General features: G+C 37.7%; 1 long non-coding RNA gene across 1 annotated transcript; it reads right to left on the bottom strand.

Annotated features, from left to right (window-relative positions):
- Window positions 1-212: 212 nt before the first annotated feature.
- LOC127381365 (uncharacterized) lies at window positions 213-9,886 on the bottom strand. The gene is made up of 3 exons (XR_007888709.1): window positions 9,746-9,886; window positions 4,313-4,400; window positions 213-1,056 (listed from the first exon to the last, which is right to left on the bottom strand). It is a non-coding gene; the product is annotated as an uncharacterized LOC127381365 (long non-coding RNA).
- Window positions 9,887-10,115: the final 229 nt, after the last annotated feature.

Below are 10,115 nucleotides of genomic sequence, written 5' to 3'. Positions count from 1 at the left end.
CAGATAATCGAGAACAGAAAAAATTTACATTTATCTGGAGCAATAAGTGTCATGAAAATGTGTGTATTTGTACATGTGGTGCATGTGTGCATATCTATGTGTACACATATATGCACAGAGACATTCATTTTATAAGACATTCAATGACTTTGAGACATTAACAATGTTTAGAACACAATACAAAAACCAGTCCAGGAGTTGTGGGTGGCATTTGCACATCTTATATTAAATTGAGAATATTTAACATCCTTGGGTCACCATGGCAGGTGATCTGAGACCTGGATACAAGCAAGATACTGTGGAGGAGAAAGTCAATACCCAATGTGCTGACTGTTTGTCCTCTACTGCACTAGCTAGTTTGGAGTGTAGCAGCATGTGGGTGGCAGAAACAAAGCCAATTTACAGATTCTTGCTATTGCCCTTACCTCTGGCCAGCTGCTTCTGCCCAAATGCAGCAGTTTTGTGTCACTTTGGTTACCTGGTTACAGTCCAGCTCCTCAAACATTCCCCTAACACAATGGATAAAGCAGGTATTAATGGAAGTGGGAAAGAAATGAGTAATTGCAGATGGGAAGGAGGTGATCTTTCACATCAAAGGCAATGGATATAACCAAATCCTCTCAGTTACCACAGAAAAGGCATGTTAAATAATGTAAATTATTAGCTAAAGAAATGCAACACTTGTGCTGAAATACTCCCTCCTCACACCACACTTTAAACATAATTGCATACAACACGAAGTGTTCAGAGTCATGGACAGATTCCTCATTCCTAGAAGTATACAAAAGTAGACAATCAAGTACAGACAGGGAGTCTGAAGGCCTTCAACCTACTTATATATTCAACAGAGACACTTTTGCTAATTTGTTGATTGAGCTGGAAACTGAGCTTAGGTTTTCTTCTTGCTGTGCTGAGGGGTGAAGCGGGTGCTCCTCCTAAGCAGGTTTTCTGCCTCGAGATTCCCAGGTCCCCTCTAATACTTCAAATTCCAATCAGCATTCGGCTTGGGGTCTTCTTCTTCCTAGTCTTCTCTGCTCCACATCTGTCTTTAAAACCCTGTGGTGGAAAAGGCAAAGAGATTTGCTAAGCGGGTTAAATGCAGAGGACTTGGTGGGGGCACGGGGATTTCAATCAGTCAGCAGCTGTTGCCTGATGGTTCTGACTCCTTTTGGGGTGTGTTGGAAAGCAGACCCCACAACATCTGCTGCTCAGTCTTGTGAGAAAGCCATAATGCAGTTGTGGTGGATTTTAAAACTCTGGTTGTTTTCATAGAATTTATGTAATCTCAGCAAATACTTCCACTAATGGGGCTGTGCCGTTATTTCATACCATAATGCAAAGCACACCAAATTAAAATTTTTATTAGACAATACATCTTTTACTCTTGAATTACCTAAAAAATTTAAGGACACTCTGGAATGTTGAATTCTAATGAGATGATAAAAAAATTCCGACTACTTTAGCCATTGCAATATTACAGCAATGAAAGCCTAACAACCACCAGTAACTTTTATATAATGCGTCATTTAATATACACACAAGATGTCTGCAGAAGACTGCTTTTTAAACAGTGCACATTTGTAGTGAACCCTTGATGAACATTTTACCGGTATGTCAATGTCGCTCAGAAGAAAGCAAAGGAGCTTTATGCTAAAACTCACATAAAGCTCCACACCATGTTTTCTGCAAGTTTGTATTTATTGCAGAAACTCTTCCACATTTAAATATACCAACAGTATTTAAAATACTGTCAATTCCATTGAAATAATACTGAGATCCTTTCTTATAAACCTGTTCCAGTGAGGTAGAACAGCACTAGAACCTCTGGCCACCATGGAAACAGCATCAACCTGGTCCTGTGGGACACCTGACTGTGTGCTTAAGTCATGTAACTGTGCCTGACACAAAGAAAATCTAATGGTCCTCTTAAATCCACCACCCACTTACAAACATCCTCCCATCAATACAATGTTGAAGACCAACATTTTGGCTCGGTGGGTATCTCCAGGAGGTGGACAAGATGTCATGGTTTAAATCTTCTTTTTCTATCCCTTCCTGATCTGGAATTATGGACTTTGAAACTTTAAAGTATTTTCCTGCACAGAAAATCTGTTGGGATTGCAGACTTATTGTGGTCCTCACAGAGGTATAATGTAGGGCAGAGGAGAAGGAGAAAGTTTCTGTATTTGGAGGAGAAAACCTTTATCTGGTCATCTGCAGCTGCGCTTGCTCACAAAGCTATTTTATATGACAGTGAGATAAACTCACGGACTGGGGAGCTGGGAACAAAGGTAGTGGTGGAAATCCAACATAAGCACATGATATTATAAGGAAATTGCTCTAAACAGCAAATCTGAAATCTGCTGTGTTTGGAAAAGGCATCTCTCATAGCATGGCCACACTTGTGCATAGGAACTGGAGTCTGCACTTTCAAAGCTCCTTAGCTAGGAACAAGCTGAGGAGGTCTGGGTTTGATGATTTGACATAGGTGTAGAAATCTGTGAAAGAGTCAGAAAAACCAGCTGGAGTGTACAGGCTCCACTCAGACAGCAGTAAACCTTTTGTACTCTAAATCCTATGTAAAATATTATTCTTTAAGGGACATGAACACCGCACCAGCCTCTCTCATGCTTGGACACACCCCCACAATAACAATGAGAGCTACACCATTGCTCTCAACCACCCTTTTCACTGAAGAGCTGTATAATATATTAAAAAATTCTAAAAAGTCTGTATAACTGTGAAGGTGGAGGGAGAGCAGATCTTTCAGTAAATGGTAAATGTCCCAAGGAAACTTTTTTTAACGTCCCAAAGAAGGAAAGTTTATGAGCAGGTATAGTAAAAGCCGGCAGGAGGTAGTTTATTTCATGTTTCCATCTGCCAGTTGTATTTTGTGAAATGGAAGATTGTCCTTTCACCCAATAAATTCACTTTTTTATTGCAGACATTTTACATTAAATACTTATAATATTGTTTCAGGGGATCAACTAAAGGACATAACAGGCAGTTAAACAGCTCCAATTATATGATAATTTTCTGTGTCAACTTATTTCAACAGATTACTGAATTTCTATTGAAATGGTATTCCAAAGGGGCTTAGCAATGTTTTAAGCATATGTTCCAGGGCTACAGCCCTAGCACTGAATACTAATAACAGAGTTTGAGATGTGTGCTCTCTTGTGTCACAGGTATCATTCTTTCAGTTCATTTTCCGTGAATTACTGAAATGAAGAATTATTTCCTGTTTTCTTTTTTGAATCAACACTTACTACAAGCAACGTTGAAAGGAGTAAAATCCAGGAAATGTGCTGTAGTAGATAAGAATTGAAAGCAATGTGTTGGGGATGTTACTTGCATTCATATTTTTGTATTTGATTAAGTAATTGAAAAAGCCTGTCCAAATTGTACAGCTCATGGATCATAAATAAGAACAAAGCAGGCAACTGGAAGGAAAGGCTTATATAGTAGCAACAATTCCTATGATCCCTACAGCAATTGCCTAAGCAATTCTCCACTTTGTCTTGCAAAATTCTCTCAACCCAAATCTTTTAAGGACAGTTCCAGCTGCCTGGAAAATTGTATACAAGGTCCATTAGGGTCAAGAAGTAAAAACTAGAGAGGTACAAGAGCATACACGCATTCAAAGATTAAATTTATCTTAGGAATCTGATCTGTATACTGCATGGATTTATGAAAAGCAGGAATATGAGGAGGAACTGGTGAGTAATGCCTGTTTAGTAGCCAGTGCAGATTAGATCATATGCACGTTTGGAGGCATTTATGTAGCTATTTTAAGGTGTTCATGGTTTTAAACCACCTATCTGTGACTTACAAATGGAGCCCAAAGCCAGACATCTAAAGCAATATGTAACCATGTAAATCAGTGTCTCTTCTAGCTTTAAGGAAGAGGAGATATATCTGCATAGACTATATGTACAGATGTGCAGAATAGAAAGAGTTCAAAGCAATGCCTTCCCCTTTGAGTGCTGCACTTCTCAGGGACAGCACAAAAGATGTCAAGAGGGAGCAGCTGGAGTTGTCCTGTACTTGCTTGGAACTCCTGTCCAATGTGATGAGCACAGGGTGGGGGTTTGGGTGGAGTACAGTGAGCAGACTGGATTTATATCAGTCTGGAGTACTTCACAGCTTCTGAGCTCTCCATACTGTTAATACTTAGGAAATATAAATTATGTTTTCAATTAAAAATGAAATGTTGTGTAATTGTTCCTTTAAAAGAGATCTAATGAAAATTAATTTTCATGTTACAACTGTGAGCACCCTGAGCTGTATATAACATATCACACATACTTACAGAAAAATTATATTCAAGATGCCTGAATCTACAGTCATCATTTCTAAGGACATCAGACTGGTGAAGAACCAAGTGATCAGCTTAGAACCTGAAAAAAAAGAATACCAAGGTCATACAGTGTTTGTGAGCATCAGCTTATCTTTTGCCACTCTGGACCAACAGTTGTCTTTATTTCAGCTTTTTCGTTTAGGCCAGAGCTATAGCCATGTCTACAACACCAGAGAACAAGGACAAAGAAAATTGGTTTTCCTCTGTCAATCTATCGTTGAAATCAAGATACTGGATGTCGAGATTCTTTACCTCTAAAATCCTGAAAGACATGGCAACAGGGAAGAAATGATCCAATTCACTAAACAGCAGTTCAATTTACTTATTAAACAACAAAGCATTAACTGCAAACCACAGTCTGATATATGAAAAAAAATATTTATCCCATGAATATTTTGTAGTCATGTTTAATTAAAAAATTGTTGGTTTTGCTATATTTAATTCCAACTACTTCTAAAAACACAAGTTAATGCATGTAATCATTAATAATTGCAATTTTACCATGTCACATAAAAGTTAAGCATATGAAAAGTGAGTCTATAATTCAGTAACTGTGCATAAGGTATTCTCCTTTTTAGCAAAAGCTATAGCATTTTTTAGTATATAAGCTGTACTTAATTACAGATCAACATATTTTAATGGATATTCCCCCACAAGAATCAGTGTATCTTACCTAGTAAATATAACTACATAACATATTTAACATAAGCAGCTAATAACATATTTACTTTGATGTGGATATAAATGATCATTAATATTCCAGATTTTAGCATTTGATTTAAATCAATATGCCCTGAACTGAAAGACAGAGTGAATTATTTAGGTATAAATTTTAGGAATTTTACTAAGATATCTCAAATATTCATACTACTTTTGTTAACTTTATGGTCTTTCTTTTAGTGAACCACAATTTTTAACTGTGCCACTCATTTTCATACTACAAAATGAAATAAGTTTGATTAAATTAAACGAAATTTAATTTAATTTATTTTTTTAAAAAAATTAATTTAATTTAATTTTTTACAAGTTTGAAGAGCTAAGCATCCCAGATCACAATCCTACCTAGCTGAAAATCCTTTTAACATCTGCTCCAGCCTGCAATTAAACTATGCATATTGATAAACCCCATTTCTTAACACTCTCTGGCTGCAAGAAGTAATTTTTCCAGACTGGCTCACATATAAGAAAATTCTGTCTCAGCCTTCCAGTTTTCAAGAGTTTTTGTAGGCCTGAAATGCAGAAGCCTGCTCCCTTCATTTTTTTTTTTCTACAGCCAGTATTTTTGAAAGTAGGTTTGCTTAAAATTATTTCTGTGTCTCAATTTGTTTTCCTCTTTTTTCTAAAAACACAGTTCCCATTTTTCTCACCCCTCATTTACAAAATCTGACTCACCATCTTTGCACTCTCTCATAACACAGCATGACAAAGAATTGCCAGCAGGAAACAAGGATTAAGGCCTTGGCTTTTCTCAAGTTAGCTAGAAGTGAATATATTCTTTCTCTCACCCTAGAAAACCCCCAAGCATTTACTGTGTATTTTCCAAGAACACCAGAATATTTCACCAGGTATTTTAGGCAGCTATAAATATGTCATATTCTCCAAAACCAGTGACTATTTCTTCTCATAATGCCATTCTGGGGTCTTGGTTAACTGTATAATCAAATAGTCTTCAAAGAATACTTTTTATTTCCTTTTTTAAAAAAGAACAACTTATTATAGAGCAAATGTTTGCCAAAGTTTCTATATTTAAGTGAAAAGTGGTTTTGAGTACAAGAATCCATCTTAATACAACTCAGTGATTTGGATTTCAGGAGGTATTTTTTGAAAGTTTCTTTTATAATTACATAAAGAACCTGGGTCAAGTTTACAGACCTTGGGGCATAGAAAGGCAAAAATACATGTGAGTAGTTGAGACAGAAAATGTCTTTGGAAATCTAAAGGACATCTAAATTTTGACTCATAGACCTCATAATAATGGGGCGTGTAGAAGAAACTTCAATTAAACCTCACCCTCTGAAGCACAAGGGTGCTAATATTGCTAGTCTACAACTAATATTGTACAGGCTCTGGCACTACTGGCAAAGATGATTTTTGTGCACAGACTGGGTAAAGTCCACGTGGCAGCACTCAAACACAGGGGCTTTGCTTTCAGCTGGGTAGCATCACATAATCTCACCCAGTAAAACAGCTAAATTAAATAATTGCTCAACCTCAATATACTCAAGCACTTTTCCATTTCATTTCAACAGGAATATCTGAGGCAAGATTTTGGAGGATATAAAGCCAGTAATAGCAAAGCAAATCATGAAGTTTTTCTCACAGAAGTCCTTCTTACCTGGGAGCTTTCTGTGTAAACATAACTATTTAGTAATATTGTGCAGCAGGGAGTTTGAAGTATTTGCTATCTTTCTAAAGAGAACTCATTTATTTTTCACAGAGTGAAAAGAAATCTAAGGAAATTCTCCAGTGACTCCACTGGGCTTGGCTGGGAATACAGAATTGACTTTACTGAGCTTCTTTCTGGAATAGGACTAAATAAGGCCTTTGAAATTAAACTGGTGTCAAAAAGCCAATTTCAGATAGTCTGTACATCTTCCCTTGCAAAGTTTAAGAAACATCCAGCCATTTTATTTTAAACTGCTTTTATATGTAGATTCAAACTGCCTCCTGAGCATAAGGAGCAAGGTTTAATTTTTATTACCTTGATATCCACTTCTCCATATCCCAAAGATATGTACAATTGAAATCTGCACTACTTCCTACAAGGATTACCTACACTAGACTGGGGGAGAGGTGCCTTGGCAGAGTTTGTGGGACAAATGAGCTCTTTAACACATTGCAACAGGGCTATTAAGATCTTGACTTCCTAAGTGCTGAATTTACCCAGAATGATAATGCTGCCACTTTATCACTTAGCAGCATCTGCAAATTTAATGCTCCACAATGCCATAAATGATGAGATCTGTTACCAAAAATAGCCTTCACACAACCAGCCATGTGGAGGAAACATTTCTCCACCACATCTCTGACATCCAGTCTTTTTTTTTAATATTTCCCAAGCTGGGAACTAACTTTTGCTGAACAACCCTCCTTCTGTTTGGCATTATCAGCCTGTGTCATGCCAAAAGTCATTGCTGATCTACTGTGCTATTTGATTGCTGACATGTGGTGCTTCTGGGCAATCCCTGTAAGTTGGGCTATTGCAGTTAGTAGGGTTCTCAAAGAGCTTTAATATGTGAAATTACTCTATTTCCTGACCTGTCACAGGCAGTTGAACACCCAGGCTGCTGCTGCCGACCCAGATAAAATGTGCTCTGGATCTGCAGCTTCCCTGAGGTCGAAGACTGATAACAGAGAGACATCTCAGCTGCACAGCAAACCTGGACTTGCAGCTCAGCAGCATGCTTTTTTCATTCCCCAGGGTCAAGTTTCAACCTCGATTGGCTCAGATTTCCAGATCTAACCCTCAGTATTAGGAACCCAGCAGGCTTGAAAACAGGCTCAGAATATGAAACTTGGATTTTTAACTCCTTTCCTAGCTCTCACAGATGGACACACTCCATTTGCTTGCCCTACGGGGCTTCTTAATCCAGGAAACATTCAGCCATTGTTGCTTCACCTTCAAGATGTAGAAGCTTGACCCAATTTGTTTAGTCTAGTTCATATTTTTATTTACTCTGTGAGCTAACAAATTCTCCAAGTGGGCTTTACAGCCTCTCATTATTAGAGGTACATAAAAGTAACACATGCATTAACACAAATTTTAAAATTGTCATTGAACAACAGGCAGGTTTGTAATAAGTCTTTGTGGTTTTTTTTTCAAACTAGATGCCAGTGTTACATTGTTAATGAAAAAGAAAATCACTCTCCCTCTTCCAGTTTTCTCTTTTTGCAGAATTAATATATTAGGATGAAGTAAGAGAAACACTCCTCTAAGTAGCTACTAGGTTGTGGGACAATAAAAAAGCCTTATGAGAACATTAGTCCAAGCAAATAATATTTAGAATACAAGATGAAAAGGTGTTTTTATTTCCTGTACCCAGGGATAATATTGCCAGTCCTCATTTTTGAACAGAAAAAAAAAACCCCACATAACTGTTAAGAAGGACAGAAGGAAAAAAGGACTCTTCCAAAGTCAATATGCATTTCAGTTCTAGCTGTATCAAGTAACAGTGATTTATAGTCAATTTGATTTATAGTACAAGCAAGGTCCTGCCAAATTACCAGTTTCCATTCCACTCCCCCACAGTTCAAAGGGATGTGTAGCTCACAAGAAGTGATATGGTACCTAAAGAGACTTGGTGTAAGAGAAACCAGGAGATAGCAGAAACCAGTCTGCTAAGGAACCAAAAATGTAGCTAGGCAGGAATGCCAGGAAAATGTGAAGCAAGAGAAGAATGAATCAGAGTGAAAGCCAAGGCTGTATTTATGAAATCAACCCAAAATTACAGCATAATGTTGTGTCTTCCAAACCGAAGGAACAGCACACACAAGGAAACAGGCTCAAAATAACCTTGCTGCTCTGTTAGTGATTTCCTCTCCCTGAATCACCTACTATCCTGAGCTAGTGGGTAACCTGAGTATTAAACATACACCCATGCATTGTAATTTAGAGCTTTAGTTACATTCTTTTGAAGATTTATCACTGTTTGCTGTGAGAAGGATCTGCAATTAAAATTATGTCAACAAGCAGAAGTCAAATGTAAGGATAAGGTCACATAGATAGAGGAAAACATCTGCTCTCTACACTTTACAAAACACATTGACACACTGTCTTGAAGAGGCAATAGTTTGTTTCACTTTAATTTTAGAAAATCAAAGTGGTAGTGGAAAAGAAGTAGAATGGTTTATAAAACAAAGGCAGGAGAGAAGTTGTATCTGAGGTAGAACTTAGGGTAATACTTAGCCTGAAGCACATGCTTAAATTTCACAGATTTAACTGATGTGAGAAGATATTTAGAAGTAAATAAATGTTTATATGGTGTTCTGAAGCTGAGCAGATCTGAGCTGATAAACAAGGACCACATTATCAACATTTAAATCTTTGTAAATCTTATAATAAAGATTCTGGAGGTCTTATTTACACATAAATGGTGGTGTCTTAATTGTAAGTAGTTTTAGGTCCCCTTCATGTGGCAGCCAGAAATGGATTGCAGGCAAGTCTGTTTTCTAATTGTACAAGCACCTTTTCATCATTGTGCTACGTGGGGTTGTGAGGACACTTGGCAGGGGTGAGGGCCATGCTTCTGCAAGAGTGAAAGACTGTGATAGAAGTCATTCAGCAGAAGTGACAAAGCCTGTAACAAAACTACTCAGGAAGCCAAAGCCAGGAGCAAGACCACAGACAGCACCCTGTGAAAAGCTGATAGCCCAGTGCCGACTTACCCAGTGGTCAGTTGACGCTGAACAAACAGTGCTTCCCTGGTAGACAATGTAAACTGGCAAGAATCTGAGAGAAAGTGCAGTAGTATCACCTGCCTTTCCTTGAACATTACACATGCGTTTCCAATTTCCTCACTGTACATATAATTTACACCACTAAAAGCTTTGTCCCTCTTACCCTACTTCTTTTTTTTCTCTTTTTCATTGCCAAAGATTCATTCATATCTGTCTTGCAACATAATTTGGCAAAGATTTATTGTGCAATCCTATTCCAAACAGGTGTCTGCTTTCTGGCTCCCCCTGTACACTTAGTTCCAAAGAGCAGATGGTAATAGTTAGATGCCTTCTGCACCTGCATGGATGAGAGCAGATC

Source organism: Apus apus, chromosome 2 (assembly GCF_020740795.1).
Source record: "Apus apus isolate bApuApu2 chromosome 2, bApuApu2.pri.cur, whole genome shotgun sequence".
Taxonomy (NCBI): Eukaryota; Metazoa; Chordata; class Aves; order Apodiformes; family Apodidae; genus Apus; species Apus apus.
Note: the sequence above shows the minus strand (reverse complement) of the source record. Positions and strands in the feature narration are given on the sequence as shown.